Source organism: Zingiber officinale, chromosome 5B, assembly GCF_018446385.1.
Source record: "Zingiber officinale cultivar Zhangliang chromosome 5B, Zo_v1.1, whole genome shotgun sequence".
Classification (NCBI taxonomy): domain Eukaryota; kingdom Viridiplantae; phylum Streptophyta; class Magnoliopsida; order Zingiberales; family Zingiberaceae; genus Zingiber; species Zingiber officinale.
In genome coordinates, this window is record NC_055995.1 from 34,145,152 (window position 1) to 34,154,526 (window position 9,375).

The following is a 9,375-nucleotide window of genomic DNA, read 5'->3' on the forward strand; positions in this document are numbered from 1 at the left end:
TATGGTTGATTCTAGGTTAGGTCATTTCGGTAAGCCTCTCACTAGTCCATTTAATTTACTTATATTTCTAAAGTTGGTGTGAGACATTCTCCTATGCCATAACCAAATTTCTTCTTTTTGTGTTAAATAACATTTAATTGAAGAGGTGGTTAAGTTGATAGCATAGATGTTGTCTTTTCTAAAACCTTTTAGACTTATAGTAGGATTATCTAGATGTTTGATTAAACACTCTATGGATAGAAATTTAACCTTATACCTAGTATCACACAATTGACTTATACTCAGGAGATTGTATTTAAAATTCTCGACAAGTAGAACATTTATAATTATGAAATCTATTTTTAATTTAATATTACCTATTCCGATTACCTTGAGTTTGCCGTTGTTTCCAAAGGCAACTGTTCCTAAGCTTTTGTAAGTGAGTTGAGTGAACTTGGCGTGATCTCCAGTCATGTGTTTGGAGCAGCCACTGTCCAAGATCCACTTGGTTTCCTCATCCAGGCCTTCGGAAACGAGTACGGACTCGTGGCTTGATTCGGGTTTGGACCCGTCTTCCGATTCATCTCCTGACTCGTCATCCGTTTTAGCTTCGCGGGCCATCAACGCGAGGTGGCTCTGGTGTTTCTGCTCTTCTACCTCCGATTCGTCCGAGGAGTCATCCCACGTTGCTTTGAGGGCCTTCTTTTTGGTTGGCTTCGGTTTGTCGAACTTCAGTCTTGGACATTCGCTCTTGTAGTGTCCCTTTTTGTTGCATCCGTAGCAAGTCACATTCTTTTGTTCCGTGGGAGTACTGATCTTTTGAAGGTCCTTTTTGCTGAAGCTCTTTTTTCTCCTGGTGAACATTTTTCTTACCAAGTTCACCAAGTATTCTTCGTCTTCTGAATCTTGACCGGAATCCTCTTCAGATTCAGACTTGCTCTTCTTTTCTTTGGACGGTCCTGCAAATAAAGCAATACCTTTCTCGGATCCAGCATTAGTTTGTTCATGTAATTCTAACTCACAGAAAAGCTCGTCTAATTTTAACTTAGATAGATTTTTCGAAATTTTATAGGCATCTACGATTGATGCCCACAAGCTATTACGAGGAAAGACATTTGGTGCGTACCTTATTAAATCTCTGTTTTCCATCTGATGGCCTATCGCGTGGAGTCCGTTGAGGATGTCCTTGATTCTTGCGTGCAGTTGACTTGTCGTTTCCCCTTCCTGCATTTTTATATTAAATATTTTATTTAAAAATAAATCTCTTTTTGTTACCTTTGCGTCACTCGTTCCTTCGTGCAGCTCGATCAATTTGTCCCACAATTCTTTAGCATTCTGATGCGGTCCGACCCGGTTCAGCTCTTCTCGAGTTAGGCCGCAGTGTAGCGTATTGATTGCTTTGTTTTCTGTCGACGCCTTTTTCCTCATGTCCAGAGTCCACTGTTCCGTGTCTAGTGGATTTTAGGAGTTGTCGGTTGTGTTGGTTGCTACTCGGAAAACCTAATGGTTCCACTGTACAAAAATTTTGTACAAAGGTCTGAACCTTTTCCTAGCTACCATGTGTTCTTTTAAATTAAACTTGGATCGCCTGCGGAACTTAACACGTTTGATCCAAAGTTTAATCTATTGTTCTTTTAGGTTTTGACTTGGATCTCCTGCGGAACTTAACACGTTTGATCCAAATCACCTAGGTTATTAATTTCATTAATATTAGTTTCCAAAATTGGCTCCCAGTACTGACGTGGCGAGGCACATGACCTTCTTGGATATGAGAACAACCACCACCGACTAGACAAAGCCTTTTAAGGAAAGTTAATATTTAATTTCTTTAAATAACTTTAGGTCAACCGAAAAGAACAATCAAATCACAAGGAAAAGAAAAAACAAAAAGAACACAACATCGAAAACAAATTTGAAATACTAGAATCGTATGCCTCTTGTATTTAGTATTATTTCCTAAAATAACTAGTATGATGTGGAAAGGAAAAATACTAGTTATACCTTTTAGAAAGACCTCTTGATCTTCTACCGTATTCCTCTTCTAACCTCGGACGTTGTGTGGGCAACGATCTTCCGAGATGAGAAACCACCAAAGCACCTTCTTCTCCTTTCTTCAAGTTTCGGCCAAGCACAATGCTTCCAAAAGATGAAGATCTTTTTCCACCAACCAAGCTCCAAGGGATGTAAGCTTTCTCTCCTTCTTCTCCAAGCTAAAATCTGGCCACCACTTGATCTCCAAGGAGGAAGAGAGGTTCGGCCACAAGGATGGAGAGAAGAGAAGGGGAAGGGCCGGCCACACCAAGGAAGAAAAGAGGGAGAAAAATAATAGTCGTTCACCCATGAAGGCACCTCTACTCCCTCTTTTATAATCCTTGGTCTTGGCAAATAAGGAAATTTAAATAAAAATTTCCTTAATTCTTTTTCCATGAAAAGGAAAAATTTATTTAATTAAAAATAATTTTTCTCTTCTCAATTTACAATGGCCGGCCATATACAAATCTCCAAGCAAATAAAATTTTAAACACAAATTAAAACTTCCTTATTTGCTTCCGGAAATTTATAAAATTTTTCAATAATTTCTATCCCTTCATGATTGGTTAATAAAAAGGAAATTTTATAAATTAAAATCTTTCTTTTAAACATGTGGATAATTTCCAAAAAGGAAAGTTATCTCTAAAAATTAAAATCTCTTTTCAATTTACAAATAAGGAAAGATATCAAATCTTTTCTTAATCTTTTGTAGAAACTAATAAAAGAGAATTTTTAATTTTTAAACTTTTTTTTAAATCATGAACATGATTAAAAAGGAAAGTTTTACCAAAATTAAAATCAACCTTTTAATCTACAAATAAGGAAAGAGATTTAGCTCTTCTCTTAATCTTTTGTAGAATCTTATAAAAGGAAAGATTTAAATTTTTAAACTATCTTTTAAATCATGTTATCCACATAAGAAAAATTTTAAAAATAAAAATCCTTTTATTTTAATTTGGGCCGGCCACACCAAGCTTGAACCCAAGCTAGGGCCGGCCACCTTGAAGCACCCATGAACCAAACTTTGGCCGGCCCTAGCTTGGTCTCCAAGCTAGCTTGGCCGGCCCCTATGGGATGAGTAAGAAGGTAGGTATAGGTGGGTATAGTACTCTATAATTAAGAGGCTACGATAGGGACCAAGAGGAGGAATTGGTTTTGGTCTCCCGATAAAATTAAGCATCCCGTGTTCGCCCCGAACACATAACTTAATTTTATCAATAATAATTCATTCCACTAGAGAACTATTATTGAACTACTGCACCAATCCCAAATTACATTTTGGGCTCCTTCTTATTATGAGTGTGTTAGTCTCCCTATGTTTAAGATGTCGAATGTCCACTAATTAAGTAAGTTACTGACAACTCACTTAATTAATATCTAGCTCCAAGAGTAGTACCACTCAACTTCATCGTCATGTCGGACTAAGTCCACCTGCAGGGTTTAGCATGACAATCCTTATGAGCTCCTCTTGGGAACATTCTCAACCTAGATTACTAGGACACAGTTTCCTTCTATAATCAACAACACACACTATAAGTGATATCATTTCCCAACTTATCGAGCTTATTGATTTATCGAACTAAATCTCACCCATTGATAAATTAAAGAAATAAATATCAAATATATGTGCTTGTTATTATATTAGGATTAAGAGTACACACTTCCATAATAACTGAGGTCTTTGTTCCTTCATAAAGTCAGTATAAAAGGAACGACCTCAAATGGTCCTACTCAATACACTCTAGGTGTTATATAGTTAAGATAAACTAATACCTAATTACACTACGAGCTTCCAATGGTTTGTTCCTTTCCATCTTGGTCGTGAGCTACTGTTTATAATTTATAAGGAACCTATAACATGATCTTCTGTGTGTGACACCACACACCATGTTATCTACAATATAAATTAATTGAGCAATTACATTTATCATAAATGTAGACATTTGACCAATGTGATTCTTATTTCTAGATAAATGTTTATACCAAAAGCTAGGCTTTTAGTATACATCCTAACAATCTCCCACTTATACTAAAAGACTAAGCTGCTATATCTGTTGCCATACATCTGATTCCCAACTCTTCAACATGTTCATCAAAAGCTCTTGCCTTAAAGGCCTTAGTGAAAGGATCTATAGGTCATCATCTAATGTAATCTAGGCAGCAACAACTTCTCCTCGTTTATACGATTTCTCGTATTGGGTGGTACTTGCACTCTATTGTGTTTACCTGCCTTATAGACTTATGGTTTCTTCGAGTTTGTTACTGCACCAATATTATTACAATGAATTGTAATAATCTTTGGACAAACCAGAAATCATATCTAAGTCCATCTTGAGGTTATTGAGTCATTTAGCTTTTATGGCTACCTCAGAGGCTTGCTATATACTCAGCTTCTATGGTGGAGTCCAGAAAAACACCTATGCTTATCACTCTTCCATAGTTATGACTCTTTACCTCCTAAAGTAAACACAAAACCCTGAGGTTGACTTACTATTGTCCCTTTCCGATTGGATGTTAAAATCCATGCAACCCACAGGGAACAAATTATAAGCTAGCATATAATGTCTAGTGCCTCTAAGGTACTTCAATATATATTTTACCGCAGATCAATGTCCTTGTCCAGAGTTGCTTTGATATCTACTAACTATGCCCACGACAAAATAGATATCCAGTCTCGTACACAGCATTGCATACATTAGGCTTCCCATAGCCGAAGCATAGGGAACTGCCTTCATGTCCTTTATCTCCTTTGATGTCTACGGAGACATTTCTTTAGATAAAGTTATTCCATGCTAAAAAGGTAAGAAACCTTTCTTGGAGTTTTGCATGCTTAAAACGAGCAAGGATTTTTTTTTCTTTTTTCTTTTTCTTTTTTTTCCGATATATGAAGCTTGGGATAATTAAAATATTCTTTTCTTACAATCCCTTATTACTTTGATCCCAAGAATATATTCATTCTCCCAAGTCCTTCATATCGAATTGTTTGGACAACCATACCCTTACTTCTGACAACATTTTGATATTGTTTCCAACTACCAAAAATGTTATCTACGTATAGTACAAGAAATATCACCACGTTTCCATCACACCTTTTGTATACACAAGACTTATCCGGTCACTAAATAAATCCATAGGTCTGGATTCCTTTGATAAACCAGATGTTCCAAGACCTTGAAGCTTTGCCTCAGTCCATAGACTGATTGAGCTTGCATACAAAATGCTCTTTGCCCTTTGCAATGAACCCTTCTGGTTGCTTTGTATGGATGCTTTTTTCAAGACTTCCATTAAGGAATGCTGTCTTGACATCCACTTGCTAAATAGATAAAAGAATCCGGATAGACCTAAGCATGACTACCAGTGAAAAAGTTTCCTTTTTCATCAAGCCTTGCTTTGAAAGTTTCCACCTTCCTGTCTATCCATCTTTTCCTATTGTAGACATATTTTCACCCAATGATTTTTACACCATCTGGTGGTTCTACAAGCTTCCAGATTTGATTAGAATACATATATTCTAATTCTTTATTCATTGCTCTTTGCCAAGATGCTGCATCTTTATTTTAGAGTGTTTCATCATATTTCCGGGATCAGACTCATGTTCATTTGGGATCAAGTCCAAAAACTCTCCCAAAACATGAATCCTTTTGGTTGTTTGACAACCCTCCCACTATGATGATGTACTGTCTATAATTGTGTATCAATTGTGATACGTGTTGTAGTTTCTTGTGATATTTCATCTTGTACAGTTGGTACTAGATTAGACATGTCCTTTATAATTTCTTTAAGAACAAATTTACTTATGGGCTTGTGGTTTATTACATAGTCCTTTTCTAAAAATCGATCATTGATGCTAACAATGACCTTCTGATTTTTAAGACTATAAACCTACTTTCATTTCTCTAGGATAACTTACAAACAAGTGAATTCCTGTCCAACTTATCATTGTCTCTCTTGGACTTCCCGAATCCGAATATGCTTCAAAATAGGCTTATGCCTATTTAGCAATTCTATATGAGTAGAGAGTTCTGACTTTGGAAGGTACTATGTTCACTTCTGTTTCCAGAGTATATCCTTAAAATGAATTTGGTAATTTTCCAAATAACTCATCATCAATCTACTTATTTTCATAAGAGTCATATACCTTCCTTTTTCTACACCATTCTGTAGGAGTGTACCAGGTGCAGTTAGTTGGGATTGAATCCCTACTTTTGATAAGTGACTCCTAAATTCTCCCAAGAGGTACTTGCCACTACGATCTCACCATAGTGTCTTAATACTTTTACTTTGACGTTTCTCCGCATCAGCCTTGTACTATTTGAACTAATCAAAACACTTAGTCTTGCGGCACATTAAGTAAATGTATTTGTATCTTGAATAGTTGTCTATGAAATATTCGATACTACCTCTTGTCTGGATAGTCATAGGATCACACAAATCAGAATGAAACAATTCCAACATATCTTTGGCTCCATACCCCTTAGACTTAAAAGCTTCTTGGTTATTTTTCCTTCCAAGTAAGACTCGCAGGTTGGAAAGATTTCCACTACCAATGAACCCAAAAGTTCATCAGCTACCAATGAATCCTACTCAAGTTAATATAACCTAGCCTTAGATGCCAAAGATATAATTGGTTCATTTCCGAAGGTTGCTTCCTCTTAAAGTTAGAAGATGTGTTATAATTTCCATTTATTGCATCGTGGGAGTTATTGGATTATAAATTGTCAACCAACATACCAGAATAGATAACTTCTCTATTTTTCTTGATAACAGCTTTGTTATCAAAATAGACACAATATCTATTCTATAATAGTTTAGAAACTGAAATCAGGTTCTTTTTAAACTTAGTACGTAAAGACAATTTCTAATAATCCATATTTTATTCCTATTAAAGGATAAACATCTCCCACTGCAACAGCTGCCACTTTTACAGCAGTGCTCATGTGGACGGTGTTTTTATTTTCATTTAGTTGTCGGGTTTCCTGGAACCCTGCAATGAATTACGGTTATGATTAATGGCATCTGTATCTACACTCCAGGTTCTGGTAGATAATACGACTAAACATGTTTCAACTAATGAATTAAATACACATATATTGTTCTTTAATTCTAAAAGGACAGATTACCTTAATGTCCAAGTCCTATTTCCAATTATTACAATCGGGACTACTAAGTCTTTTCTATAGTATAACAACTAGGGAATTGACAAACATTTTAAATCCTAAGAATCACAAAAATATTTGGTCAAGATCAATTCCTTAAAATCCCCATGAATTTTGTATGCCACGATAGTGTGGACGTATACAAAATCAAAGAGGAGATTTTATCCATTAATTTTATTATCTCATCAAATTTTCTTTATGATGAATAAAATTAATAGTTGATCTGTCTTTGATCAAATATTTGGTCAAAACTTTTGAATTTAAAATAACATTGATTCCTCAAACAATATTATTTAAATTCACCAACACCTCAAACACCGTGAATTTTGCATGCCACGATAGTGTGGACGTATACAAACTTAAACATTTGTAAGAGGAGGGGTTTACCCATTAATTATCTTGTCAATAAATCTTAATGACAAATAAAATTATCTCAAACACCGTGAATTTTGTATGCCACGATAGTGTGGACGTATACAAAATCTAACATTTGTAAGTGGAGTTTTTAATTTTATTCTCTTGTCAACCTATTTATTTGACAAATTAATAGTTGGTTTTCTTCGATCACACAAATAATAGCAGTGACTCCGATGGGGAGGATATTATTAGACGTGCCTAAGTGTTTACCATTACTTGACACTAAGTCCATTAATAAGATTGTGCCCCTTCCGATGGGGAAGATCACACGCTTTTAATTAACTTCCTATAGTCATCCAAAATGAAAGTTTAAGCTAGTGATCCGCAAGCAAGCTCATCCGATATGGAGGAAGGCACTCAGAGCCAACGCGCAAGCTTGTTGCATCACTTATAAACCAGTAATGGAGACCGTGGAATTTATTTAAAAATAAATCCCTCTCCCACTTAGTTATTTAAAGTGAGGAATTTTGACTATACTAGCCTACTTAGCATGCATACTAACAAGCACACACAACACAACATAAAAAGTAATAAATAGAAAAACTAATTTTCAACTATTATGGCTTTTTATCTATTGCTGTCCTCCGTGTGTCGCCAACCCTAGCTGCTGCCATCTTTGGCCACCGCCACCGGGTCTAGTTTGTTAGGATCTCTTCGTACGGCTAGAGAGGGGGGTGTGAATAGCCGACCCCAATCTTTCGCGTTTCTTCCTACGATTGGGTTAGTGCAGCGGAAATACAACGTAGAAAGAAAACAGGAGAAGAAAGACAAACCATATAACGAGGTTCGGAGATGAACTCCTACTCCTCGGCGTGTCCGTAAGGTGGACGAAGCCTACCAATCCGTCGGTGGATGAGTCCCCGGAAACCCGGCTAATAGATACTCCTTGTGGGTGGAGAAACCTCACCACAATCTTTGCAACAGCAATAGGAGTACAAATAGGAACAAGAAAACAAGAACAGAAATGTAAACAACACTTGCTTGCCTTCTTGAAGTCAGCAGGAACCCTGGTGAAGCAGCAGCTTCTCGGATCCAAGCCTAGCTAGAAAACCAGCAGGAAGAAGCTCACGCAAGCTTCAACACCCAGAGCTCAACAAAGCTCGGCAAGAAGAAGAAGCGAAGCTTGAGGCGGAGAGTACTTCGAAGGAAGAAGAAGTAGCTCGAGTAGCATCACCAAGTCCCGTAGCCCTCTTTTATACTGCGAAGAAGAAGAGAGAACTAGCCGTTGCTACGCAACGGCTAGTGCGTGGACCGATCAGGCTTCATGTCCAGATCCTCTCGATCGGTCTTGGGGACCGATCGGGACTGTGATCGGTCCCGGACCGATCCGATCGGTCCCGGACCGATCAGCACTCTTCCTGAAGAACTCGCCCAAGTTCTTCGATCGTCTCGATCGATGCGTGGACCGATCATGGATCGGTCCACGCCGATCCCTCCTTTCTCTTTGCCTTGTTCGCTCGATCGGTCCGCACCGATCGAAGAACCTCGATAAGCCATCGATCGTTATTTGATCGGTCACCGGACCGATCGATACCCAGTATTGGATCGATCCACTGATCGATCCAGAGCTTGGGTTTTGCCCAAACCAAGTTCCAAGTCTTCCAAACCAATATCCGGTCAACCTTGACCTATTGGTATCTCATGCTTAGCATCTGGTCACTCTCTTAACCTGCTAAGACTCCCTACCAAGTGTCCGGTCAATCCCTTTGACCCACTTGGACTTTTCTCTTCGTGTCAAGTATCCGGTCACTCCCTTGACCTACTTGACCTTCTCAACACCAGATGTCCGATC